At 43.2% G+C, this 26827-nt stretch overlaps 1 protein-coding gene across 2 annotated transcripts in view; it reads left to right on the forward strand.

The window, feature by feature from the left end:
• LOC8027491 (beta-1,3-galactosyltransferase 1) overlaps window positions 1–26827 on the forward strand; it is a 101073-nt gene that overhangs the window by 52008 nt on the left and 22238 nt on the right. Inside the window, exon 1 of one of the 2 annotated variants that reach the window (XM_040219875.3) lies at window positions 410–739. The exons of the other annotated variant lie outside the window; for it this stretch is intronic. The gene's annotated coding sequence lies outside the window, so the exon portion shown is untranslated. Of the gene's footprint in view, window positions 1–409; window positions 740–26827 lie in introns of those variants that run through there. 2 annotated transcript variants of the gene reach the window in all.

Consider the following 26827-nt stretch of genomic DNA (forward strand, 5'->3'; position numbering starts at 1 on the left):
GGCATAAAATTCACAATCCTATTATTGGACTGTGGGTGAGTGCCTCTTTAAAGAATCGGTTCCAGGAGGTCTTATGTCGTCTTTGCTAGGCCATTCCTGTACCACCCAAAATACCACCCCTGTGGGGAAGATCCGCCACGCTGTACACAACCTTGACAGCGGCAGCGAACGGACGCTTCATAACGAGGCATTTCTGCATTTTACAGCCGGCCAATGATGATCTTTGGGCGTTTTCGAAGAGGACAAACTTCTTTGCACTGCCGCGTTTTCTGGATTTAAGATTTGTGGACCGTGCATCTTTTATCGTACGTCGAACCGGCTCCGCCAGGATCGCCATCCGTTCGAGTTGGCGGTAATCTTCAAACTTGTTATTGCTTGATTCGAGTCGGCGTGTCTGCGGTGCTTCGGTCACTCAGGCAGCGACGGTGGTTGCGAACGAACGCTTCATAACGAGGCTTTCTGCATTTTACAGTCGGCCGCTGATGATGTTCGCGCGTTTTCAAGGAGGACAAGCTGCGTTCCATAGCCACGTTTTCTGGATTCAAGATTCATGAACCCTGCATCTTTGATCGTACGTCCAACCGGCTGTGCCAGGATCGCGATCTGTTTTGAGTTGGCCATAATCTTCGAAATTGTTATCGTTTGATTCGGGTGGTTGTGCCTGCAGTGCTTTGGTTACTTTGGCAGCGGCGGGGCAGCGAACGAACACTTCATAACGAGGAATGTCTTAATTTTACAGGTTGGTGGCATATTTCGTTCCTAATTATTTCAAAATATGTACTCACGCACTGCTGCCACTGTTGCTGCCACAACAGTTAGTTGGAAGCGTTTTCATGTGCGGTTGCTATATCGTTGCCCGATAAAACGTTTCTGAAGTGTTCCTCTTTATCCGGAGTGACTTTGTCAAAGCTATCGGAGAGAAGCAACCAAATAGCATCAAGGAAATGGTAAACATTCTAACTTTAATGATAATTAAACTCGATACATGCTCTACAGATGTAAAAAATGTCAGAAAGGTATCAAGTTCGAACTAGGTAATTCATGCCGAGCTTATTTGCATACGGAACTACATGTCCAACACGGATGTTGAACAATTCAAGATGGAACTTCAGGGTTTAGGTCGAGAGATGTCCAACGTGAAACAACAAAGCTCACATCATTTCAAAGAGGATTAAACAGCTCGATAAAGAAAAAAAAATAAGCAGAACTTAACCAGTTGAGCAGAAATATGAACAATGGTATTAAACGGCTTACGGTTGTTGCTAATGAAGGCTTGAGGAAGGTTGTCGATGCAATAGCAATCCCTCGGCACAAAGGTTTCCGAGAGGGAAATATATGAAGTACATCGGGTGCAATCCAAAGGCAAGGGGAAGCCAAATATAGTGGCAAAATTTGCTAATATTTTTGCGCGAAACAAGATGCGCGTCGCGGCAAAGAGGACTAAATAAATACCCGTCTTCTAGTTTTTCAAAATAGCGAACCACCTAACGAAACTAAATATTACTGTTTTGAGAACAAGATACTATTCTGCAAAACTCGTCAGCTGAGATGAGCGAACAAATTCGAAAATTGTCTGGGTAGCGCAAGGCAAGCTCTTAATGCGAAAGTCTGAAAACTCGCATGTCCTACATGTCAAGTGCGAATGTCGCTTAATGAGAGTTGCATAGTTGGTGTAACAAGCACTCAGCATTGTGATCTCACGGTCATCATGCCTTACAATTATTATTAGTTAATTGATTAACACATAACGGTGATACTGTTTTAAAACTTCATAGCAACGTGCGTAGTTAGCAGAAAAAACTTAGTTTTAGTTGTGTATCTTTCATGGCATGAGTTTGATTTCGATCTGATAGCCGTAAGTAAAACATGACTGCAAAACAACTAAGTGACATTTATACACGGGTATCTGTCTTCGCTTCCGCACAGTTCGTGGAACCAAGTAGGAGGTGTAGCGCTTTTCGTAAAAGTGAACATAAATTAGCATGTTGAAGCCCTTTTTATAAGGCTTGATTGTATAACCATGTAACCTTCTGAATAAGTTACAAAATTATGGCTTTCGTAGAAAAGTATCCGAAATGTTCAACGGTTATTATTTCGATCGAATATAATCTGTGATAATTAATTAATTGAATAATTAATTTCTACCTCGCAAACTGTGTTATTAGTATGCCGCAGGGCATTGTTCTTGGGCCCATGTTTTTTTTTGTTGTTGTTTTCTTCCGTCAATAGCTTTAAGCTGTTATTAAAATACTCGGGCGTATTAATGTAGGCGGAGGACACCGCGCTGGTTTTTGTAGGAAATTCGGTAGTCGAACTACAATGTAAACCACACAAGGAGCTTTCCATAGTCCTAACATTGTTCACGAGTAATCAACTTAACCTTCATGTAAAAAAGCTTTGTGCACAGTGTTTCAATCAAGGAAAAGGATAGAAACCACGACGCTTTTTTTTTATCCGCTTAAATGATATTGTACTGAGTCATGTTTCTTCCGACATATATTAAGGATTCCTATTCGGATCGAATATGAATTGGAAAGTCAAATTAAAAACATGTGTTCAAATCTAGCATACGGATGTTACATACTATTGAAGGCTCGTTCAATTTACGAATACATTATTTTTCACTTGTGCACAGTCATCTAAGATATTGCCACGAGCGTCTGCAAGCACGCGAGTCCGTGGCCGAATGGTTATCGTCCTTGGCTCCTACGTAAAGGCCTCGAAGTTCGATGCCTGGGATCCGACGCGTGTTTTTGTTATTTCTGTGAATGTCGCGTTCTGGTGAATTCGAAAAAAAATTTTTGTTTACTCTAGGACCGAATGTTTTACGCGTCGAACCTTCTCCGCCGATAATTCCAGAAAATCTCCCATGTACATAAGGGGCTTCGCGTGGCGAGCCAAAGTCAGTCTCGCCCCAGCATTCAATCCTGCTGTTTCGACGCCATCGACGCCTGCGACGTTAGCCTTTCTCTATTTTGTTTTGGGCACAAGTTCGCCCCATGAAACGTTTCAGTTTCCTCAGTTATTCCTTGTTCCGTCAACTCGTCATTCGTGACAATATTGCATCGATTCTTGGGGCAATACGCATCCTACCTACCTAGATCCGGCTATTTGTCGGCTGAAAAGGGGGCGCTCCAAATAATCATAAGCTCAAAACCCACTGAGCCAAGTAGACCTTTATAGCAGTTAATCCGAGTCTTACCTGTATATTCCTTGTAGAAATTAACGCTCGCTCAAAGTATTTATCAAATTATAGCATCAAATGAATCATTCTCATCAAGTTTGCTTAACTTTCCGAGGAGGCAAACGAGGGCTGTTAACAATCCTGACTTCACTTTGCCTCCATGCCTAAATATATAACTTATAGAATATGGCGACGCAATGACTTGGAATGCAATAACCACCGATGTGAAACGAAAATCCCAAGTATTATTATGAAAAAAAAAATTATGTTTTATTTCGAATAAGATTTGCGCGAACTTTTTCAATGATATTGTAGTGAGTGCGCAGGCGAGCTGGTGTAAATTAACCATTCTGATATTAGCCTGAGACTGAGGCTAACATCAGAATGGTTAACTTTTTCAACACTTTATTAGGCAGGTAATGTTTGTTTGATTATTTGTTTGCTTGTTTTATGTGCTTGGGTGTTGCACCGTGAAATTTATTTTTATTTGGGCCCCGCACTAGACTGAAGGCTATTCGCGACTCCTGCAAAACGGACGGCACCCAGCGGGAAAACCGGGAACCAGCCGGAGCAGGTCGCATTCCGCTTCTCCGCGTCTCTGGCGGCTTTCGCGGACATCTGTTGTCGGCGCGGTGGCGAACAATGTGATTTGACGAAGGTCCGAATATTTCTGAAGGTTGCCTGAGTGTTCATTAGTGTGCTGAAGCCTCAGTAGATTGTTTCCTTCCATCACGTGTTCGAAAGCCCGTTCACACCCCAACACACGGTCGCGTGCTTTCGATTTCTTGAAAGGGGAGGAATCACGGAATAGCGTTTTGATTTCCTTTCTGTCTCGAATCACATTCAAACTGACGACTACTTGGTAACATATAAGTGGTTTCTTTATTAGGATGTAGAGCAGTAGACCGAGGACAACAGACGAGGTGTTTCATTGGAGGGAACACCACAGTTGCAACTAAGTGGATGGGAAAGTTCGATAGCTGCTTTTCTTGAGTTTGGTTGTGTTCGGTTAGCTTTAAGATGGAGCCACCCACGCCGGTCGGTTCGTTGGCTATTCATCTTGGTTGCTTTTCGCCAAAAAAAAAAAAAGCCTCTGGATCACACCGAAGGAGTTGGGTTGATATCGCAATTACTTCATCCTGGAAAACTTGCTCGCTGCATATGATTAACGGTGGAAATGGTCTGCTTTCAAAAGGTGGGAGACGCGTCTCGCAAAGTAAGAAGCTGTCACGACATTACGATCCATCGTGCCTTCAATATTTATAATACACCCCCGTCGAAGTCAGCAGCAATATACGTCTACATTGCTCAGGTTTTCCGGCCACAAGACAGACATAATTTCTTTTTTCAGGATTCGAAGTAAAGTTCAATGCAGAGGGGCTCTGCGTAAATCTCCGTTGAAGGCTCTCTTCAGTTTTTCCGCATCATCTCCGTGCTGAAGGCCAGAACCATTTGGCTGAGTTGAAGTAGTATCTCTTTGTCTGTCAAATATACTTTTATTCAGCAGTTCACCTAATAGCTAGTCAACTAAGCTCATATCTCGACACGAAGAATATACTCATATCGGTTTAGTGGCACATAGTACGTAATCTAATACATAACCCGCATATTCGACAAAACGACTTCTCGATTGCTACTAAAACCTGAATTAAAATACGAGTAAGGGGCGCCAGCGGATTAACATGCTCCTTGGCTCAAGAAGCCGCTTGCTTAATTTTCGTAATCTTCCTGCAGCCTGTGCTGTTGAAAGAGCAGACGACTGGAGCGGTTTCTTAAACGCGTATACTGACAAAAGCTCGGTTTCGCGGACAGATAAGTCACAATATAGAGGCATGCGAGTTAGCTGAAGATCACTCTCGGTGGAACTATTCTGTAGTCATCGCGCTTTTCTTAGCTGATCAAAACTGATTAGAGTCTATTTACGTCTCTCCGGAGCCCACAGTTCTGGTTGTGGACAAAATCTCCGAAACAAAAGTTTGTCAAGAAAAGAACAAAACGCACCAGGAAAACAAAACTAAGCTCAGCAAGTTTATGTGCACCGGCTACACTTAACCGTCGCAGTTCAAATACCTATAAAATAGGGCACTAAACAAAAAAATCTGTTAAATTGAATGCGTCAATTGTTTAGGTGACCCGGCCGAGCCGACCCGACTGTTCCCAGCCGCCATGTTTATTTGATGGTGGCACCCCCTATAGGTCGCTGGAATCGCGAATATGTCCAATAAATGTTTGTGTATCTGTTAAAACAATTGAAAATAAAGAAAGTCCTTTGTTTTGAAATGTTTTATCCGTCCTACACATACTACCGGTTTGCTTTGGTCTTGAATAAAATAGACTACATCATTTCCTTTAGGTTTTTAGATATCAAACACAGTTTTACCCTCTTCGTTTAGTGCCTATCTTATTTTATCGCGTGTTCAGTTTTATTTTAGGGCTGGCCTTTACACCAGTTTTAAAACCACATAGATCTGTCAGGTTTCATATCCTATCAATCGAATGTGATGCATGGCGTAGTTTGACGCACGTTCGTCCATGTAACACTTTGCGCCATAAATTCCTTAATATTAGTATTGTTATTAGCTGCATAGACAATCGCCTATCGTTTCTTATTGGACTGTTAGGCGTTTTTCTCATAGGTGCACAGTGAGTTTTGACGCTAACACATATGGCGCCTTTTGATTTTCTTCCTTTTCATAGCGCTGACACAGACGGAGGTGTTGTGTTTCGTTTCGCGGTTCGCAGTTGTTTCAATTCGCGCTTCTGGAGCAGCGACCTATTGAACAACGACAAACTACATTTTTGCAGAGTGACAGATACTCCTCACATGACGTTCACGTAGGCAAAACTTTGACGTCCTGTCCAGAATCGGACGCACTGGAGCACTTCATCTATTTATTTGCAATATCAAAACTAATAAGCATGTTATCTCACCATTGTCAGTCCCAGGACTGACTAAAAACTATAAATGGGTTATTATCGCTAAGTAATAAATTATGCAGATCTAACATGTTTCGTATATTGCTACGCAATACATCAGCATCAGCCAGCATGTCCTGCATACACGTAGCATCAGGGGCAGTCACCTTTGCTGGCGGCTACGGAAGCCGGAATAAGCTCATAAATCGACTGCATAGCATTTTTATACATATATTGTCAGATAACGGGACTGTATATGCATGCATGCTGCCTCACAACAAAGTAGTTGGAAATAATAGAATGTACACATTGTGCAACAGAACGCCATAACCATGGCCCAACCCAATTCACCAACAGTGCAGGTTTCGGGCGCGTCTTTTGCGGGAGGGCATCCGCTTAGCCGTCATTATGTTCTATTTCCACGTCGAGGTCCGCCGGTAATTGAATGGTCGTTGGAATGATTTACGCCCCCGTCATCCCCATCCGACGGCGCCAAGTACAGGCAGCCGTAAACGTAATCGACGAGCGAGTGTCCCCGCAATCATCATCCGTTGACGGAGTTCCCCCGGGGCGTAATCAGCGAGATGTATCTCAGACAGATGACAAACGGCTGGGCAGTTTATCATCCCCGTGCACCACGCCACAAGCGTGTGCTCCGCGAACTGCGTGTTGTTCTCCGCGCAGGAATCTCTTTCGACAGCGCAACGCTAAGAAGGGACACTTTGGAAGACAAGGAGAGAGAAGGACGGGGTTCGTTCGCGATTAATTCTGTATATCCCGCATTTGTTCGCTTGTAGCGGCACTTAAATGGTTTGGTTATCGAAAATAGCAGCCCAATTGTCCAAGGTTACACTCGGTGTCGGACTGTAACCCTCGCAACCTCGTCCGCTTAGTACGGTGCATGTTCCACATAACTAAAATTTTGAGGTGGTTTAGGAACAAGGTAATCCCTAGTCTAGTCATATTCTAGGGTGTCCTCGTAGCGCCTAAGTCCTACTTTCTTTCTATCGTCGCCTTCGGTGCGTTTGCACAGTGAAGATGTTAGCGTAGGTCATTCGATTCAACAGAGAAAAATGTACTGCCGAAGTTCATTGGAGCTTGACGCTCAATATACCGCTCTACTGCCCAGTTGGGTTTCGCCGAACTTGTCTTCACTGTCAAATACAATTTAGGGAGTTTAGAGTGAAACAAACATTTTTAAGCGTGTGCAGAATTTGAGACTTCCAAACGTGAAAAACGGCAAGCTCTCGTTGTTTGTTACTGGATCTGTATTTCACAAGTTCGTAGACAAACAGAACAAAGTGGAAAGGCTCATGGTATTGCCATAATTTTACGAATTCTCTTCGACGGTGTTGAAATAAAGCACTCATTGCTAGAACCAAGTATATGCTTAGTTTCTCGAGTAATTAAAGAAACGTTTGAGAAGGATGGTATTATCTTAAAACGTAAGTTTCTTCTTAGTAAAGTAAAAATTAACTTGCGCAAAATGTTTCGTAGTGACTAAGAGCTATGTAAATAACATATTCATGTTCATAAAGTACATAAAGTGAGCACCGCTTATTAAAGCAAATACTAGCGTTCGAAAAAAAAATACAATTTAACTTATCGCGCAAACGAACTATCCCATGCTTGCGACGTCTTGAGTGCTATAGATTTGAGTCGTGTTCTGATGATGATTGAGTCGAGTTCGCTGGAGGGGGAAGGCGAGACACTGCAAGGGTTCATACAGCTTCAAAAGCAAACAAATGAGAGAGAGAGAAAAAAAAACACGCCGTCAATAATTGCGTAAGGCACAGAGAGCATGGCTAGAAATTCAAATGAACGCCCTGCTCGGATACCAGTTTGGCCACCCGACCGGCAACAGTGGACTTTGTGTCCTCCGTATCCTCAATGTTTTTAAATAGTTGCATTAGCATCCCATCTGCGGCCGCCTACTTTTTACCCGCATCCGAACTGCATCAGCGAAATTCGGAACCGAAATCGACCCGCAGTCCGCGCATTCATATAGCAACCTAAAATCAAACGGGAACGAAAAAAAAAAGAAAAAAGCTTTTGAATGGTGTTTTAGGAGTTGTTTACTTATATTTGCACAAGTAAGTCCGAATACAGTGAAAACTATTTTATTGTCTTTGGATTTATCTATATATGTACGTATATTATATGTAGAGTTATGTGTGTTAGGATAAATCCGAAAAAAACTCGGCCAGCAACTTTTCCGTCACCCGGATTTTTGCTCAAAATTCCGAATTGCGATGTCACAACGAAGGGATGAAAGGCAAGAACGACGTCCTTCTTTAAGTTTCTAAGAGCACAGGGTCAGTGGTCCTGGGGAAATGCCACTTCAGTTTTCACTCAAATCTCGAATTACTGACGAAAATGGTTTGCATTTTAGCTTATCAAGGTTCCTTCGGGACAACAGGATATGTACCCAGACTTGATTTTTTTTTTTGTCTTTTAATGAACTCCAATATAACCAGAATTTTCAGCGTAAAATAAACTTCGTAAAAAACTTTCCGAATATCACGAGAAAAAAAGTCCGAAATCACGGAATCCTAGTTATAAGCAATCATCATTTCAGAGACACCTCGCGTCGCTGGATAGATGATCGCACTTATATGATTGTGATAGGAGTCTGCGACACGCTAGCCAAAAAGTGCAGTAAAAAAAAATGTTATCCATTTTTTGTGTCTAGTTTCTTTTTGTAGCACTCGAACTGAAGCAGGCGCGTATTGTTTTAAACATGAAAATGAATAAATTACATACTAATAACATTGTGATTTTATACAGGTAAAACAAGGAGAAAAAGCGGGCAACTCAGCGCTGCGAAACGCTCGTATTTCGTAATCGGCGTGTTCACCACTAGGAAAATATCAATATTGAATAATGACAACACATCCTATTGGTTACAATTTTAAGCATGAACCCACAACTGTGTGCACCGGACCACATATTCGTAGGAACTTGACAACTGTCAAAAAAAGAAAAACGCACACACGCTACTTTTTTTTTGTCGAGGAAGTTTTTTCTACTTTCTTGTGACTTTGTACGTTTTGGATTTTCCTTGCTCGAAGAACGTTTTCCGTTATTTACCTGCTACACAAAAACACGTCTTCTTGGGACTATTCATGCCACTGCATTATTTACTTTTTCACGGCATTTTTGGCGAGATAGAACGCTCTAAAGGATCTTCGTTGAGAAACAGGTATTTCTTGGAGTAAAGAACAACTATATTCCCGATTGGCACCTCCTTTTCTGAGAGTAATTTGCTACCGCGAAACATTTGATGATGCATTTTATAGTGTCACTCACCGACCCCTGGCATCCACATCCGATCCCCAATCCGCCAAATCTGGATCAATTTTCTGCACATTCGCCAGTCGTCTGCGAATATCCGCGAATACTCCGCGGATGTTCAGGGCTCTAGTTGCAAGGATATCCTTTTGACGTACTTATTCCGAAAAAAATTCTGTTATGGTTTGACACTACCGGCTTCCGTTTTATTACTCATGAACAAAAATTACTATTTAGTGCTACTGTTTTTCTTTATATTTATAAGTAAGATTTTTCCTCAATCTTAGCGGCCCTACCATTCTATAGCAAACATAAACAATTGTATAAGCCGGGGAATTGTCAAGACGGAGGTACATAAAGTACAAAAGCTATACTTCGTTTTTCGCACAGACGCTTAATGATTACGATACTTTTCTAGGTGATGCGAACCACTTCTTTTGTGCATTTTCTTTTTAAAAAAAGCCTATCGCGGAAGTTTGATTGTGCCAATCATTGTCGAAAAAGCTGCGAATTGTGGGTAACAGCCTTTGAAATCCTGGAAAATGGGCTTCGGTTGTTTTTGGAGAACCTCACAAACTATTTTCTATAGCCTTTTGTTTCTCTTGAATTCGGGTGAAATATCAAACCCGTTATTTTAAAACTTGAATGAAGTTTACCCTAAAACAGTTAAATTTAAGAAAAATTTAAATGGGGTTATGTGTTCTTAATTTATTAGCGCAAATATTCGCTATATCTCTGACGAGTGCTCATATAGACTCATTCTGTATTTGTCCTCTCCTGTCCCATCAGAGAACCAATACTTTCGAGGTAATCATGAACATGCAATTCCTCACGAAACACTATGACGTCTGTATAGGCGATTTCGAAGCTATGACCATTACCGGCTGCAACATCTTTGAATTATTGAAAAGAAGAGAGCCTGAATAAGCACTGCCCAATCCTGTGTATCTCCAAACTCGCCTTTAATTACGCAGTGGATAAAAATAGGAGCGATATTTTGTTGTTGGTGGTTCCGAACATGGCTACTTTCGTATATTTTTAGAGGGCTAAAGACACTTAGTCATTGCGTGTAGTGAATGAACTGAACGAGACCTATTTTCTGTGCACCAAAGAATCAATAGCTTGCTTGTTTTGGCATCACGAAATCAATACGTCCTCTAGCTGGGTTCTATATTTGACGAAGGATGCCACAGTGACATTCGGAGCGTGCGCTACCATTTATTACGAACGTTCCCCAGCAGAACGCCACGAAGTGACATATTATCTTTGGTGTATGCACCTGTTTTGGAAGCGGCGATAGGGTGATAAGACCGCTTTGTTTTGTACGTTCTGCAAATGAATGCTTATTTCGGGGCGCAATCAATTTCACATTAATGCGCACTCGATATATACAGAACCTACAAGATTGTTCTTGTTATTGTTATTTTTTTTATTTTCATGTGTAAAACTTTTTGGGTGGTCAATGATGTTTTATTATAATTATTATTGATGTCTCTGCTTCGGGTTTAAGATCGAAGCGACGCCTGTGTTGCTCGGGCAAGAGTCACCAAGTAATCTACGCTTCGTAGCAAGCACACTTTAGCCATTTTGGCGCTTTGCATCGTTATGGTCTGTTAGTTGAAGCTTGATGTGAAATCGCAAGAAATTGTTTTTCGTTCTTCAGGAATGTTACACGAGACAGTGAAAAAGCAATACGTTATTGCCTGTGCGTTTGGTCATTATACATGGTGTTCTTTTTTAAGCTTTACAGGTTTGTTTCAAAATAAACTGTGAAAGATACACTTATACGGTTTCTTCAGGTAAATTATACGGCCAGGGCGAAATAGGATATGGCGCTAATTGAAATGATTAGTCAGCTAATAAAGTAGAATATATTTACTTTTCTATTGGTGTAAATAATCATATGGTTCCAATTATAAACTTGTTCATCGATGTACAAAACCCCTAAATCTGTATTTGTTAGAAATACTGAGCTCGTCAGAAGCGCGGTAATGCACTAAAGTTATCACTCGTAGAGCAGGTACGAGGCTGGGGCTCTTATAAGAGATGGAAAAATCTCACGGGCGCCTTACCGCAACCGCTAGCCTTGTGCCTGCTCCACGAGTGGTAACTTTAGTGCACTACTACGCTACTCATCCTCTCAGTCTTTCTGAAAATTACTGATTTAGTGGTTTTTGATGACGCTCAGGAAGTTTCTAATTCGAGCCACATGTCTATTCAGTTTTTCAAAGTTAATTAACAATTTTTTCTTAATTAGCCAACTGATCATTACGATTAGCCATCTATTCTATGTCCTTCTGACGGTATAATTCCCCTGCATAAACCACATGAGTTTAGCTTTCAATTTTTTTTTTCAACAAATCTCTAAAGCTAAAAAAACACCCTGTATACTTATAGCCGAGGAAGATTTTGTATTGCAAATTATCGCGAACTGCACCAACTCCGCCATAAGCACCGAAGTCGCCGGATTCGCAAGAAAATATTAATCTTAACTTCTTAATTTGTCACAGGTGTGCCACATGAACTGTCTTAGGGAGCTTATTTTTTTCTTATATTGCACCTAAATGTTATCACCAAAACTATGCAGTTTCATATTAAACTATTGGCCAATGACTGCGTATTATCCGGAGAGATAAGACTCGTAAGAAGGCCTTGCCATACTGCAAACCGACATAACCATTTTATGTACCTTTTGTAGTCAGCTGGAAGATGTGCTTAAATCTGAGGATATGTAACAATAAACGCCGTCTCGAGAAACAGCCACCTAGTCTGCTATAGCTATCTAATCAACGGTACCGCCATAAGTACTGTATCTGAGTATGTTTACTTAAGAGTGCTATATACATAATCACTAAAATGGAACAGTCATATAGAACGAACAATGGGAAAAGCTAGTAGAATGTTTTATTTTATCCGTCAAAGTGTTAGATGCACGTAACGCAACGTGAAAGAAACAATCTACTTTTCTTTAACATTAACGATACTATATATTACGTCCGCGACCGTGTGGGACACATCTATATCACGACTTTGTTATAAACAAACCTGAGGAAATTCAGAATCAGCCTGTACGCTTTGTACTTAACAACTATGGTGCTAATGCAAGTGCTACAGAAACCAAAGCTCTGCTAAGATAGGAAACGCGCGAATATAAAAACAGATCATTTTTTTATTGTGTATTTTTAACAAAAAAGTGATTGATAAAACCGCTTTTTTAGAGTCAACCTACATCTCCCCGTTCAGATCGTATAAAAAAAAAACATTGCTGTACTCAGTTTGAGAACTGACGGTTTAGCCAGTTCGTTCATTGCAAAGCCGCGATTAGGCGGAACGACCGGTTTGAACTTATTGTGTCAATTGACGATAACGACTTATTTTTTTCGCATTTATCATAGTGTATTCATAGAAGAAAACTGCAATAATGCCTACAGGGCCATGTCGGTACTTTCTAAATAAATAAAAAAAAATAAGAGGGAACTTTTTTAAAACATGCCAGGAATGAAGACTGTGCCAGTGGTCAAAAAGTAGTAGGGTGCAGGTTAACGGTTTGTTATTTGGGATGCGCCCTATCCGCCTTTTTTTTTTTTTTTTCTGGGGCTCCGCAAATTACAGACGTATAGTGCCAGAATATGTTTTTTTAAATAATCATTTCTAATTATTATTTTATTATGGAATTTGGTAGTGGTAGAAGTTTTGTGCCACCGAAAGGGTGGATTTTTTTGTATATAATGCATTTCGTTTTTTTTTCTTTGCAATAGTGTTTAGAAGGCGCTGTGTTTTTTTTTTTTTTTGTTCAATAATTAATAAACGTGAAAACTTTTGTTTTTCGTAAGTTCTGAAATTTACGCTGAAGTGTGTAGCTAGAACTTTACTCCATCACGGTTGCATAATGTTTTCGTCTCACCGGGGTGGAAAATCAAAATCAAGATGATCTTAATCGTGATTTAAATCTGACTGGTTTTACAATCATTTAGATCAAAAGATTTTCTTTCAAAAATATCCATCCGTAAAGATAAATTGCCGTTTATCTATCATTTTATGTTTTCCACGTTCATTTGATTTGCAATAAAATCATATAATCATAAACCAAGAAGAATTTACACATGCTGAGCGTTAGCAAAAAACGCTGCTCTTTCGAGCAAATCAAAGCATTGAGCTCTTTTTCTACCTCCCACTTTGTTCGTCAGTCACGTGATGTCCTACTGCAAGCAGATCAAAACGCAAAAAAAAAAGTAAATGAAAAAATTTGATGTATTATTGCAAATGAATCAAGCCGTAAAAAAAAACAAGAAAAAAAAAACGTTATTTGTCATTAACTAAGAATCGGGCCGTTTTCGTTTTGGTACGGCTTCGTTTACACCAATAAAAAGTAGTTACCAAAGCGTTTATGATAATGCAATTAATGCAAAGGTGCAAGCGAGCTGGACAAGAATAGCAAAATAATCCCTGAAGAATGGGAACAAGGTGGACAAAAGACAAACACGAATCTTCAAACACGTCAAAACGTGTTTGTAGATTTGTTTTTGTTCTTTGTTCCCCTTCTTTCCGTTCTCCAGGAAATATTTTCGTCGGAATTAAACGGTACTCTATATTTACAGTATTCTTTCTTCCAGATTGTTATTCTTCATTGGAAGGTTTAATTAATCAATTTGCTACGTTTAAAAAAGCATGTAGTGATAGAAGGTGAATATATATCTACAGTGATTTAAATCAAAGATAATTTATATTTAAATAGAGAAACCAAATTCTTCTTTATTGCGATTTTCTTGTCATTTTTTTTTCTAGATTCTCCACTCTTCGACCAGAATAAGTACTTAACTTTTACGAAATCATCACGGCAAAATCAACTATTATTCTTTCAGTTCACTGGTAAAATTCTACGCGCAGCTGCCCGCAAGAATTGAGGGCGCTATTGAAGCACTTTCAATAGGTAAAACAAAGGCACATTTATAAAAAAAAGGCTACATACAAAGAAAAATTTTATTAAAGTAAGAAAACAATTGCCTCGAGGCTCTTGTTTACCCATGGTTCTCTATGAGGCGGGTGATGATTCTTTCTGCCCACAATGCGGGTGGAGAGAGTCGTATATGTAGCGAGTTTTGTCATTAATTCGTAAGCATAGGGCGAAAATGAAGGCATTTCATTGGCCGGAATGGTTTCAGTGAACTTGGGCGCGACGATTGACAGCTCTTGTGACCAACCACCAGCCACAAATATTTCCCTAGCGGAAGCAATGAGCTTAACAAATACCCTTCATTCACAATTTCTGTGTAAGGATGCATTAAAGTATTTTATTTCAGCACGCTAAAGTTAAAATTTACGTCTGTTCCTGAATGAAAGGGCAACGCACGTTACGTTGTCGTCACTGCAACATTCAGAACGCACTCAATCTTTCTTTTGACTGCAGTTGCGGCCGCTGCCGCGAGTGCAATTCGCCCACTTCCATCGGGGCAGCTGCCGTGGCCCGGACGATGAAAGGGGACGAAATAAATGCGGATTCAGCTCCGTAAATGATTTGACCCAAACCATGAACGCGCATCTTACATTCGCAGTTGCGCCTCATGTTTCAGAAATTTATTCTGGTTAATGCCGCCTTTTCTGGCTCAGTAAACGTACTCAGCAACCTTGAAGCTCCCTTTTTCCACCAATCTCCTCCATTTATACATTCATGTACTTTCAGCCTCATCTAGAAACAAAAAAATACCTGCACCGCTCTACGGGAATCCTTCAAGGTTATCCCAGCTCGTTTCTTCGGAATTTAATCACGGGGTGAATATGAAGCGCTGGCAGGCGGCGAGTCTTTCGCTGCTCAACCCCGGCTTAAGCCGACTCCTCCAATTGACCAAATTATCTCAATATAGGCCTCCGAGTGGAGATAAAGCATTATCACTAACGGCACAGAGCACGTGCAAGGGTACAGAGCACGAGCTCGTAGCAGTTGGTTCCTGCTCACGAGCGCTACAATATCGCCTCCAATGTCTCCTCCCACTTTGTTCCAAATGAGCTTAAAACAAAGTATAGACGCTTTCAGCGCGCGCCAAATTTAGCCGCCATAGCCGACCTTCTCTTGTCTTTGCGAGATGCCGAGCCAGTGAAGCGGGCGTTGATGGGTCTTCACAAAGGCCTATGCTGGAGAGGAGGACACAGTAACACCTAAAATGGCAATGACCTGTCCTGCTGTGGTGATGATGAAGTGAAGCGAACGGAATAAGAGGGAATAAAAACTGAAGGTCAGTTATGGCGGCGCCCATGCACAGCGGCCTGAAAGCGTCTATAGTTCTGCTTTTCGGTCGAACCTCAAGCCGAATATCTGCAACCAAATTTTGAAAGGAAATCCGACGTTTTGAAATTAGCTTGGTTTCTTCTTGGGAAAATAAGCGCCGAAGGAACACCGACCACGAGTAGAATAACTGGCCCATCTAAGCGCTTTTTTTTTAAAGGGTGACTGAAAGCAAGCGGAGAAGCAGCAGCTCCTTAATTTTCGTCTTAAAAAAATATATATATATATACCGGGTGTTTTTTTTTTTTTTTTTTTTTTTTTTAAGCTTAACAATTTTTTTTAAAGAAGCCGTGAAAGTTACACCTATGCCGCTTCTGGAGGTGAGTTATACGGCCAGGGGGACATATTATAGGGGCCTAGTCGTAACGATCAGTCGTCTAATTAATTAATGTTCGTTAATTAACTTTTTAATTAATGAAAATAAACATATGGTTCCAATGAGAAGCTTGCTCAGCGTCATCGAAAACCACTAAGGGCCGGTTGCACCAACGCCGCTTATCTTAATCCAAAGCGGCGCTTTCCTAAGCCGGCTTAGCGCCCTAAACCGAGCTTAGGTAAGCACGGGTTTAAATTCCGGTTGCACCAACGTTAAGCCGGCTTTACAGACGCGCCCCTAGCTAAACGCCGGATTTGCGTAGGGAATGTAGGGACAAACAGAGCTAACTAGGGAACGCTCAGAGCGACGAATACGATTGGCGGAGAGGAATCACGTGATGTAAACAAAAAAAAAAAAAAAGAAAGAAAAACTGCCGTAGTAGTCGTCGTCGGCGTCTGCTTTTCGCTGTATTTCTTCGGTGAGTGACAAATTAAAGGTCTCCAAATTCAATCATTTTTTCGTTTAACTTTCAATAACAGAAGTCAAAGCTTCAAATAAACACGAATGCTTTTTACATCTGTGATTGTGTGTTTAATATCGGTTGATAACAGGATATTTTGACAGTGTTAGTAGTTTTCGTGCTCACATTTTGAAGCGAAGGAGCCATCGGTGGCCCCAAATCTCACCGAACGCGAGAAGGACACTCTACTCACTACATCGCTGAAGACAAAACATCATGTATATAAGTGGGCAGGTAAGATGACTACTAAAATCAAGTCAAACCTGAGACCGATGAAGTTCAAGACAGTGACGAACTCGCCACGGCAGCTGCGAAAATGCCCGGAAATCGTCGAATAGAAGTCGTCGAGAGGTCCGGTCACGAGACCTTGCATTGACGGTACTCGTTTCCATCAGCAAGGTGTCAGAACTGCACTGTACCGTCGTTGAACATCCGCTGCAGCCTCAAACGGACTTCAGCTTCACACTGTCGAGTTCAGAAAAAAAAAAAAAATAATAAAAAAACTCCCACTAGTACACCACATCATGCCGATAAGAACAGTCGTCTCTTCGCATCGCCTGCCCCAGCCTGCCCCGATACAGCAATGAACGAATCTAGCATAGTAGTCGTTACGATTTGTCGTCGCCATGAATGAAAGAGATAAAGCAAAATATTCCTAAAAAATCGCGATCATCAAAAAAGTTACGGTTATGGAACGATACAGTTTTCTGAAGCCAAGATTCTACTCGCGAGGTTAGGAAAATTCACTGACGATTGTCTCAAAACTCAGAAAACGAAAGAAATTGAATATTCGTTGTTTTATTACTTAAAAGCGCCGCAATCTAATGCGAACGGCAGAGGTGTCGACAATCAGATGATCGCCGAGATCACGTCTCAACGCGCTGATCAAATTGAAGGATACGCGCTGCAAGTGTAAATAAACAAGGTGGTAAATAACAATACGTTACGGTTATGCGAAAATTAGTAAGTACATACGAATAAGCTCGTTGACAGAAGAACCAACGGGAAGACAGACGTGAGCCCCGTGAGCCCCACAGACACAGCTCCGTACGTATCTCGGTTAGGGCTAACACGCCCTGAGAGTGGAGAGCCAACTTGAAAACAGGGGTCGATAAACACTTCACGCGACAATATTTTGCATCCTTGTCACAATCGAAGGTTATTTTGTCGAGACTTTCACGCTGATGTAGCCTAAAACACTTTGCACAACCAATTTCGTCCACCGCGTCGACCGCGACAAACCAGCCGCCATGTTTTTAATCCAGGATTAAGAAACAACAATAAACAAAGCGCCCAATGTTGAGCGCTTAAGTTAAGCGTAGTTTAGTGCTAGGTTTAGCGATAAGCGAGTTTGGTGCAACCGAACGAAACCGAAACTAAGCTTAGGTTCCCGGCTAAGCTCCGCTTTGCGCTAAGCGGCGTTGGTGCAACCGGCCCTAAATCAGTCATTTTCAGAAAGACTTTCGGCGCGTGAGAAGCGTAGTATTGTACTAAAATTACCACTCGTGGAGCAGGCACAAGGCTGGGGCTAGATAAGAGACGGAAAAATCGCGCGGGCGCCTTATCGCAACCGCTATACTTCGTTTCACCTAATGTGCGAGCGAAGGCAAAGCTGCAAGCGTGAGCGCGAAAGCTCCGTGCGTTAAGGCTTTGCTCGAGCGCGCGAGCTGGGGAGAAACGCAAAAAGCGCTGGTCTCGCGCTTCTAGCTTTGGCTTCGCTCGCAGATAAGGTGAAACGAAGTATAGCCTTGTGAAAGGTCTACAAGTGGTAACTTTAGTGCACTACTACGCTTCTCACGCGCTCAAAGTCTTTCTGAAAATGACTGATTTAGTGGTTTTTGATGACGCTAAGCAAGTTTATAATTGGAACCATTTTTCTATTTTCATTATTTAAAAAGTTAATTAACGAATTTTAGTTAATTAATCTACTGATTGTTACGATTAGCCCCCTATAATATGTCCCCCTAGCCGTATACCTCATCTCCACAAGCGGCGTAAGTGTAACTTTCACGGATTTTTTTAAACAAATCTGCTAAGCTTAAAAAACAAAAACCCGGTATATACACACATATATATATATATATATATATATATATAGACCGACACGCGGAGCGGCTCTGTTTACCAACACGGCCAGAAGGCCGCGCATGCGCGGTAGCTATGTGGGCAAAAGCATCCCGGCTCTCCGTGTTTTCGCCATTGCGCTCTATGGCGTGCGCTCGTTGTTGACGTTGTAGGGACGCTTGTATCTTTATTTGTGCGTCGTATTTCTTCATAACGTATGTCGTATGCTATGCCCGACTATTTGAGCTCGTTGCCCGAGCCTGAACGGTAGTGGTATCGAAACAAACTGTGCGTGGACGGCGTTGCCTACGAGGATCCGTACGCCGTAAACAGTGCTGGACTTCCGACGTAAAGTTGCTGCCATGGAAGTCGACGGCTCAGGTCGTCGTTTATTTAGTTTTCGCCAAGTCAGTTCACGGCCGACACGGTGCAGGCCTACAAGTCTCTCGAGGCCTACGATTAGATCGAGTCGGTTTCCGCACTGCCGGCGGGATCAGCAGACTGTGGGTCTGCGGAAGTCTGTGTATTCATTAATTGATTAAATACACAGAGCGTCTTCAAGTCAAGGTATGATATTTTTCATACCCTCGTGACCACAAGGCATTACAACCAGTAAAGGTTTGTCCGTTCTGCAGTCTTGGCGGTAACAGGTTACAAGTAACGGCGTTACCAGGAACACGTTACTTTTTTCAGTAACGTAGTAACCTACTCGTTACGTTTTTGACACAGTAACGGGTAACGTACTTACGTTACTATTTCAAGTTAGTTACGTTAGTCGTTACTACTTCCCAAGCCTTAAAGAAATTACACTTCAATTGCTTCCGTGTTTTAGGCGTCAAGCCATGTTTTCTTTGCGTTTTTTCTCGTAAATATTTAGGTGAAACCGTAAAAAGAGATAAAGTATTTATGTTCAGCTTCTGCTTGATATATGACCTGTATCGTCAAAACCGTAAAATGTATTAAATCATAATTTTAAAAAAAGTAACGCAGAAGTAACGTGCCTTACTTTTTATCGGTAGCGGTAAGGCGATCCTTTTATTTTTAGATAACGTAGCTCAGTAACGCGTACCTTTTATTCGCAAGTAACGAGTGACGTATGCCGTTACTTTTTTTCGGTAACGCTTACAACTCTGCCGTTCTGTCGCCGATCCCCTTCTGCTCGGTAGCACGTGCGTAGCGAGCCTCCGAAGAGCGCTTGGCCGGTGCGTTGAGCGGGAACACCGTGGGAACAAAATCCGGGTGATCTCGATCAGACAACGGTTTCCCTGCACATAAGCAAGCCTCGGAACGGAGATTGAAATGGAAGCCGCACTTGCCTTCAAGAAAGTGTTTGCCGCACAAACGGTCGTTCGCGCGAGGCGACCATTCTTTTCGATCCACGGATATTATCCACCTTCTATGCCTTTCACAGTCCGCCGGGAACTTGTGGAAACTCACTCCGCTGCTTTTCTTGTACATTTCGGTGCAATTAACGGCAACACAGCTTCGCGACATGCTGAAATGCTATGACGCCCATGCGAAACGTGCGCGCTTCTGCCCACACCCCCCGGCTCCGGCGCGATCGCAGCGCCGCCGCAGCTCCGTGACGTCAAGCCCGCGTGTCGGTGTGTATATATATATATATATATATATATGTGTGTGTGTGTGTATATACCGGGGGTTTTTGCGAAGACTTTCAAAACACCTAAAAGTAAGGGTGTTTGAAAAAGAAAAAAAAACAGTCTTTGGGAACAAACTACAAGCCACCGTGGACGTCAGGAAGTGCCACAAACATGCTAATTAGCCAGATAATTAACTAAAATTTGTAAATTAACTTTTTAATTAGTGGAAATAGACATATGGCTCCAATTAGGAAGTTACTGAGCGTTATCGAAATCCACTAAATCGGCCGTTTTTAGAACGGCTTTGAGTGCATAAGAAGAGTAGTTGCGCACTGAAGTTACCACTCGTAGAGCAGGTATATGAGGCAAGGCGTTTAAGAACTCGTCATTTAGCTTTTCTGGAGTGTGTTAAATTTCGCATGACTCCACGAAAAGCATTATTTTGACTTTTGGGTCTATGACACTCACGTGCGTGCTCGCGAGGTCGACGCGGTATCGCACTGCTTTGCGATAACGCTGCGCTTACTGTCGAACTTCCGCATGTGGTTTCTGGGTCGGTGGATTCGCTCTGGAAAGTTCTTCGTCTCGCCAGTGTTTACCTTGCGGGCCACTCTGCGCATGGAATCGTGAAAACCATGCGCTGTGCTCTTTCTTTCGGTAGACGATCTTTGGGACTTGGCAAGAACCTTCGCAGTGTGGGCAGAGGCGTGTGGGCTACCAGAATTTCTTCTTTCCCCAGAACTCGCACCAGCGCTTCACTGGTCAACTTCACGTAGGGGATGATGGTGTACACGACTCGATGGGGCTGAGTACCTTCTAGTGGCTTCTGATTTTGTCTTTCTATACCTTGGTGTCTGGTTCAATGAATCAACTAGAGTAGTCATTTTTCTTAAGGCCTGCAATGATGATCTTCTCCTTCTCTTGTCGGTTCCAGACGAGCAGATACTCGTTACCTTACGCAGGAGTGTCAAAACCACTGACGTTTTATGACTCGTTGGGTGCTCGGAGTCAAAATCAAGTTAGCGTCCGGTGTGTGTTGGTTTTCTGTACACCGTAAACTTTATATCTCTCCCCCGCCTGTCCAGCTGCATATCGGAGACGGCCCGTCTTACATTACACGGTAGAATGAATGGCCGGCTCGACGGAGTTGAGGTGTGCCACAAAGTGATTGACATCCGATTTCTTGAGAATGCGGAAACAGTGATCCATTTAGCGCATTAATACTTTGGGGTTGGTGGGGACAAACCACAGCGTTTTCTGTGTGATTGCTTAATAGTGAGGTTCGCCGTCGTGACTGAGATGACCGCACCCATTGCTGTGCCACTCACCTGCCTGAAAACCTCCCCTTTTAATGTCAAGTATGTGCTGCCGACGGAACTCGAGCAGACGGCAGAGCTCATCAACACTGAGGCTGGTGCTTGCGTTTAAGTTGCTATCTTTTCAAGAGCTTCGCGGGCTGCAGCGACTGCAAAGGTAACCGGGACACTTGTGAAGAGTGACGCCAGGTCGAAAGACACCACGGTGGCATCGTCCCTAAGTTGAATTAGCAAGGAACGCTGCTTGGAAGTGACCTGAATTTTATAGATGGGTTGACGTGCTTCCAACGAGAGGTGTTAAAATCCTATGAAGTTAACTGGATAGCACCCGAAGCAGCGAGGCTATGAAGTCCGCAATAGGTTGTAGTGGGACCTTAGGTTTGTGGATCTTTGAAAATCCATAAAATCCTGCAGCGGAGCCATTCCTCCAGATGACCCGCATGTACAGGCTCTTTGACTCGGGTTAGTTTTTCAAAATCTCAGCCAGCACCTTCTGAAAGTTCTTCTGAACCTGCGGCTTTGCATGACTACCAAGAAGATCCCGTACCTTTTCCTTATACACCTCCCTGTCAAAGACGACGGTCGCTTTCTCTTTCTCTGCAAGCAGAAGCACAATGTCTGTATCTTAGCAAAGTTTGCGAAGCACTGCAATTTCGTCCGCTGACAAGTTGTGCCGCTGCTGCTGTGGGAGCTTCGAAAGAATGCCGACTGTTTTAAGGCGCCCTCCTTCCCGAACGCTAGGATCTAGACGCGCAATGCCGTCCTCCACAGCCACCACCCCTTTTGGCAGAGGCGGCCGTCTCGTGGTTCTTTTAAAACCGTGGCCTTTTGCCAAGACCGTAATGTCGCATGGGGAGAGTTCTCTGGAGAGAAGTTCGTCACAAATCTGGTGTCATCTATGTCTTAAATTGTCAGTATTAAAGTAGACCTAAATCGCCGACACCGCTGGTTCAGACGAACTGGAACAAGATGCTGGCAAATATCTTCAAAAACTACACGAGTAAAAGAGCCTTTACTTGCAGCTCATCTGCAGGAATGGCTCCGCAACAGGATTTAATGCCCTTTCAAACATCCGTAAACCTAACGTCCCTCTGTGACCAACTATGGACTTCACAATTCCTCGCCCTTTCGGGTGCGATCCAGTTACCTTCTCCAAACCTCGGCCCGCCCCGTTGACAACATGTCGACCCATCTGGAAAATGCCGATCGATTCATGGAGCGCGCCTCGTCAATTCAACTCAGCGACGATGACACCATGTTGTCTTAAGACTTGGTATTCCACTTCACAAGCTTCCCGATTCCCCTTGTGGTTGCTGTAGCCCGTGAAGTCCTCGAAGAAACATGAACTTCAGCACAATAACCGGCCTCAGTGAGAATGAGCTGTGCCGTCTGCTTGAGCTCTGCCTCGACAGCACATACTTCACCCTAAATGGGAGCTTTTTAGGCATGTTAATGGAACTGCAATGGGTGCAGCGTTTCCTTACCCGACGACAAAGCTCACTATAGAAAGAATCGAACAGAATGCGGTGCAGTCGTTACTCAACAGCCCCAAATTAGTCATGCGCTATCTGTCTGATTGTCTCTACTTTCTCGAAAAATCGGACGTCAATAGTTTTCTGTTACAACTCAACTCTATCGAGCCGCACATTCAGTTCACCGTGAAATACGAGACGGACGGCACCTTGCCGTTCCTCGGTGTGCGTGCTGGTTAACATACGAGGGGAAGATATCAAGTTCACGGTGTGCAGAAAACCGACACACACCGAATGCTAACTATATTTTGATTTCAACTATCCAACGAGTCACAAGGAGTTAGTGGCTTCGACTCTTCTACGTAGGGCAACGAGTACCTGCTCGTCGGAAAGCGACAAAGGGAAGAAGGAGGGAATCGTGCAGACCTTAAGAAAAATGGCTAATTTAGTAGCTTTATCGAACGCATCGCCTGACGCCAAGGTCTCCGCAGACAAAACCAAAAGTCACTAAAAGAAACGAAGGACCATCGAGTCGCGTGCATCAGCGTCCCCTATGTGAAGAGAACCCGCGAAACGCTGGCGCGAATACTGGGGAAACAAGGAATTCTGAAGGACCACATGCCCGTGTTCACACTGATAAGGTTCATGACAAGACGCAAAGATTGTCTACCAAAAGAAATGGCACAGGGCGTGGTGCACGCGATTCCACGCAACCCCGCAACCTACATCGGCCAGACGAAAAACTTTATGTGGCGAATCCGCCGTGCGGAAGTTCGAGGGAGAGCGCCGCGCCATAGCCGAACACGGTGATTCCCCAGACCAGGGTTCTCCAAACCCCGGCCGTGGGCAGATCCGGCTCGCGGAAGTCTTCCGAGCGGCCCGTAGCTGGCCGCACTCCCTCCAACGAAGCCGGCCCGCGACCATACCTCGGCATTCTCACTCATGAGTGCGATCACTCACGATCACTCACGCTCACCGTCAGATTTGAGGTGATCGTGAGTGAGGCCGCGAGTCTCGAAAAATTGTGAGCGTGAGTGTGAGTGGGATCGTGAGTTATATGAATTCATGAGTGTGAGTGTGAGTGTGATCGTAAGTTATGTGAACTCATGAGTGTGAGTGTGAGTCCTGAGAGCTCATGTGCGTGAGTGTGATTGTGAGTGAAATCGTGAGTACTGAGAACTCATGAGTGTGAGTGTGAGTGCGAGTCCTGCGAACACATGAGCGTGAGTTTGATTGTGAGTGTGATCGTGAGTTCCGAAAACCATTGAGTGTGAGTTTGAGTCCAGAGAACTCATGAGTTTGAGTGTGAGTTCCGAAAACTGATGAGCGTGAGTTCTGAGGACTCATGAGTGTGAGTGTGAGCTTGAGTTCTAAGTGAAGTACTCATGAGCGTGAGTTTTGCGATCTCTTGAGTGTGATTGTGAGTTTCAAGGCTCATGAGCATAAGCCTGGATCAAGACGTGAGTCTTACCGCTCATTCACACTGGAAGCGGATCCGCATTCGCAAAGCGGTTGCGAACGCGGTTGTAGTATAAAGATCCAGTACAATGGCACGCGCACTTGATGTCATCGAGTGCGCGTGCAGTTGTACTGGATCTTTATACAACCGCGTTCGCAACCGCTTTGCTAACGCATATCCGCTTCCAGTGTGAATGAGCGGTTAGGGCAGATATGAGTCCGGTGGTTGCATTAGTCTGCCTGATCATCTTAGTGCGCGAGGAGACTCCCACTTCGCAACTACTGTGTGGGGCTCAGGGTTCGTTTGGGTGTCGCTCGCCTGCTCCTCCGCCATGTAAACGCGCTGGGTCCTGTGGAGGGTAGAGGAGGAAAGGGGGGGGGGGGGGGGGGTGCTTGCTCTTGCAGGCTCCTCCTTGCCAGCGCCCTCTGCAATGTCTCAGCCCGCTGTGGAGGCATACATGGGTAAATTACTTTCAAAATGTAATTTAATTACAATTACAATTACTTAGCCCCCAAAGTAGTTTAACTACAATTACAATTACTACTACGCGAAAGTAGTTCATTGCAATTACAAATTACTTTTTAAAAGTAATGCAATTACTTTACAATTACTTATTTCTGAGAGTTACCCACCTTGGGCCATATAACTGTAAACGAGTTATATGGCCGCTGTATAAATGTCACGCATTGTACTTTTCTTTTATGAAATTTGTTAAATGGATTATAGAACTTAATAGTTTGGAGTAATGAACTTCTGATTTCTTATATTCTCAAAAAATAAAAATAAATGGCGACAAAATTCACAGGTGCGAGGTGAATCTCTTTAGAGCTTGTGCAAATGGTATCCAAGTCAAACCAACAAAAAATAAACTTAAAAATAATACAAGGAAACAAATATGCGACAGTACTGGTATCATAAAACTCGGTGATTCGCTGCCTCTCCCTGTCTGTGGACTTGTAACATGTCGGATGTGGGTAACCGTAGCACGCGAACTGCGGTCGCTTCCACAAAACTAGTGTCACAATAGCAGCAACTCTCTTGCCAGGGATTCTGGGTTAATTCAGTGCATGGTAACACCAAAAAAAAAAAGCTCCTGAGATATATAATAAATTTAGGATCGTCATGTCAGGCGAAGAAGCAAAGAAGCAGCAGGTCTAATTAACACGACTCACCCTGCCTTACTTCCAACTGTTGTTGCTAAACTGCGATTCTTCGCCTCGATATTAGAGTAGCACGACCCTCTGTTAGTGGTACCAACATACGAGATAGAGGAGAAAGACGTGAAAACTCATAAAGAAAAGAGAATAATTACATGAACAAAAAAGTCCCCAAACTTGACTGAAATATGTAAGCGAATATGCTAGCGGCGAAGACGCGTAAGGAAAACTTCGAACCTCCCCGCCTCGACCGGATGATGTGATCGGAGCCAACCAGCTCGACTTCGACCCCCATACCCCCGTGTGGGAATGAGAAATAAGAAAGACCCCTAGAAACAGGAGGAACAGGAAGCGAACGAGACGAAGAGTCAGATTCAACTACGACAGGAACGAAAACGGACGCGAATGAAGCCCTCATTTATCAAATTATTTCTGAAATTCTTCATTAAATCGTTTTGCAGTCTACAAAATCCTTCATTCCGTTCTATCCCAGCCTCCCTTTTCCCTTTTTTTGAGCAGGTTGGGAGACTCTCTCTTTTATTGCTTCGGTTGTGCTCTCGTCTCCGTGGCCAGGGGGGAAAAGCGCCACCGCCGCAAAATCTTGCAAAAGTAATTGTAATTGTGCCTGAAATTTAGCAATTACTGATGCTAGAAAGTAATTAAATTACAATTACAATTCCTCTCAGCCAAAAGTAATTATTACAATTACAAATTACTAGGAAAAGTAATTAAATTACAGTAATTTAATTACTGTAATTGAATTACTACCCAAGTATGTGTGGAGGGCAGAGGGAGTATGGGGGAGGGGGGGGGGGGTCGCTTTCGTCTCTCCTCGGCGTTCGCTCTCCGCTTCTTGGCAGACGGCGAGACGCCAACGGACTGACGGCGCCTCGAGGCGGTGCGGTAACGTCGGAGTTGGGGAAGCGCTCCAAACGGATAGCGCTCCTCTCTCTGTGGCATAGAAAGGCTCGTGTGGATTTCGGCTCCTGTTGCCAAGTTGGTGCCGGTGCGCATAGAATTTTATGATTGCGTCAACTATACCGTTCGCACGGCTGCGACAAAAATTAAGTGACTCGCCATGATCCTCATCATCACCCAGTCGAACAAACAATTTGATCTTTCCGCACACCTCACCGTACTTTTCGCATATGAGTTAACACTCAAAAAGTGCAACGAAGGCGGTGTCATGATAGATCAAAGCTTCGAGTGAGATGTTTTACATTGTGCGATATCGTGCTTTTATGTGTCGTT

The sequence above is a fragment of the Ixodes scapularis genome, unplaced genomic scaffold, assembly GCF_016920785.2.
Source record: "Ixodes scapularis isolate PalLabHiFi unplaced genomic scaffold, ASM1692078v2 PGA_scaffold0__279_contigs__length_252992795, whole genome shotgun sequence".
NCBI classification, from domain to species: Eukaryota; Metazoa; Arthropoda; class Arachnida; order Ixodida; family Ixodidae; genus Ixodes; species Ixodes scapularis.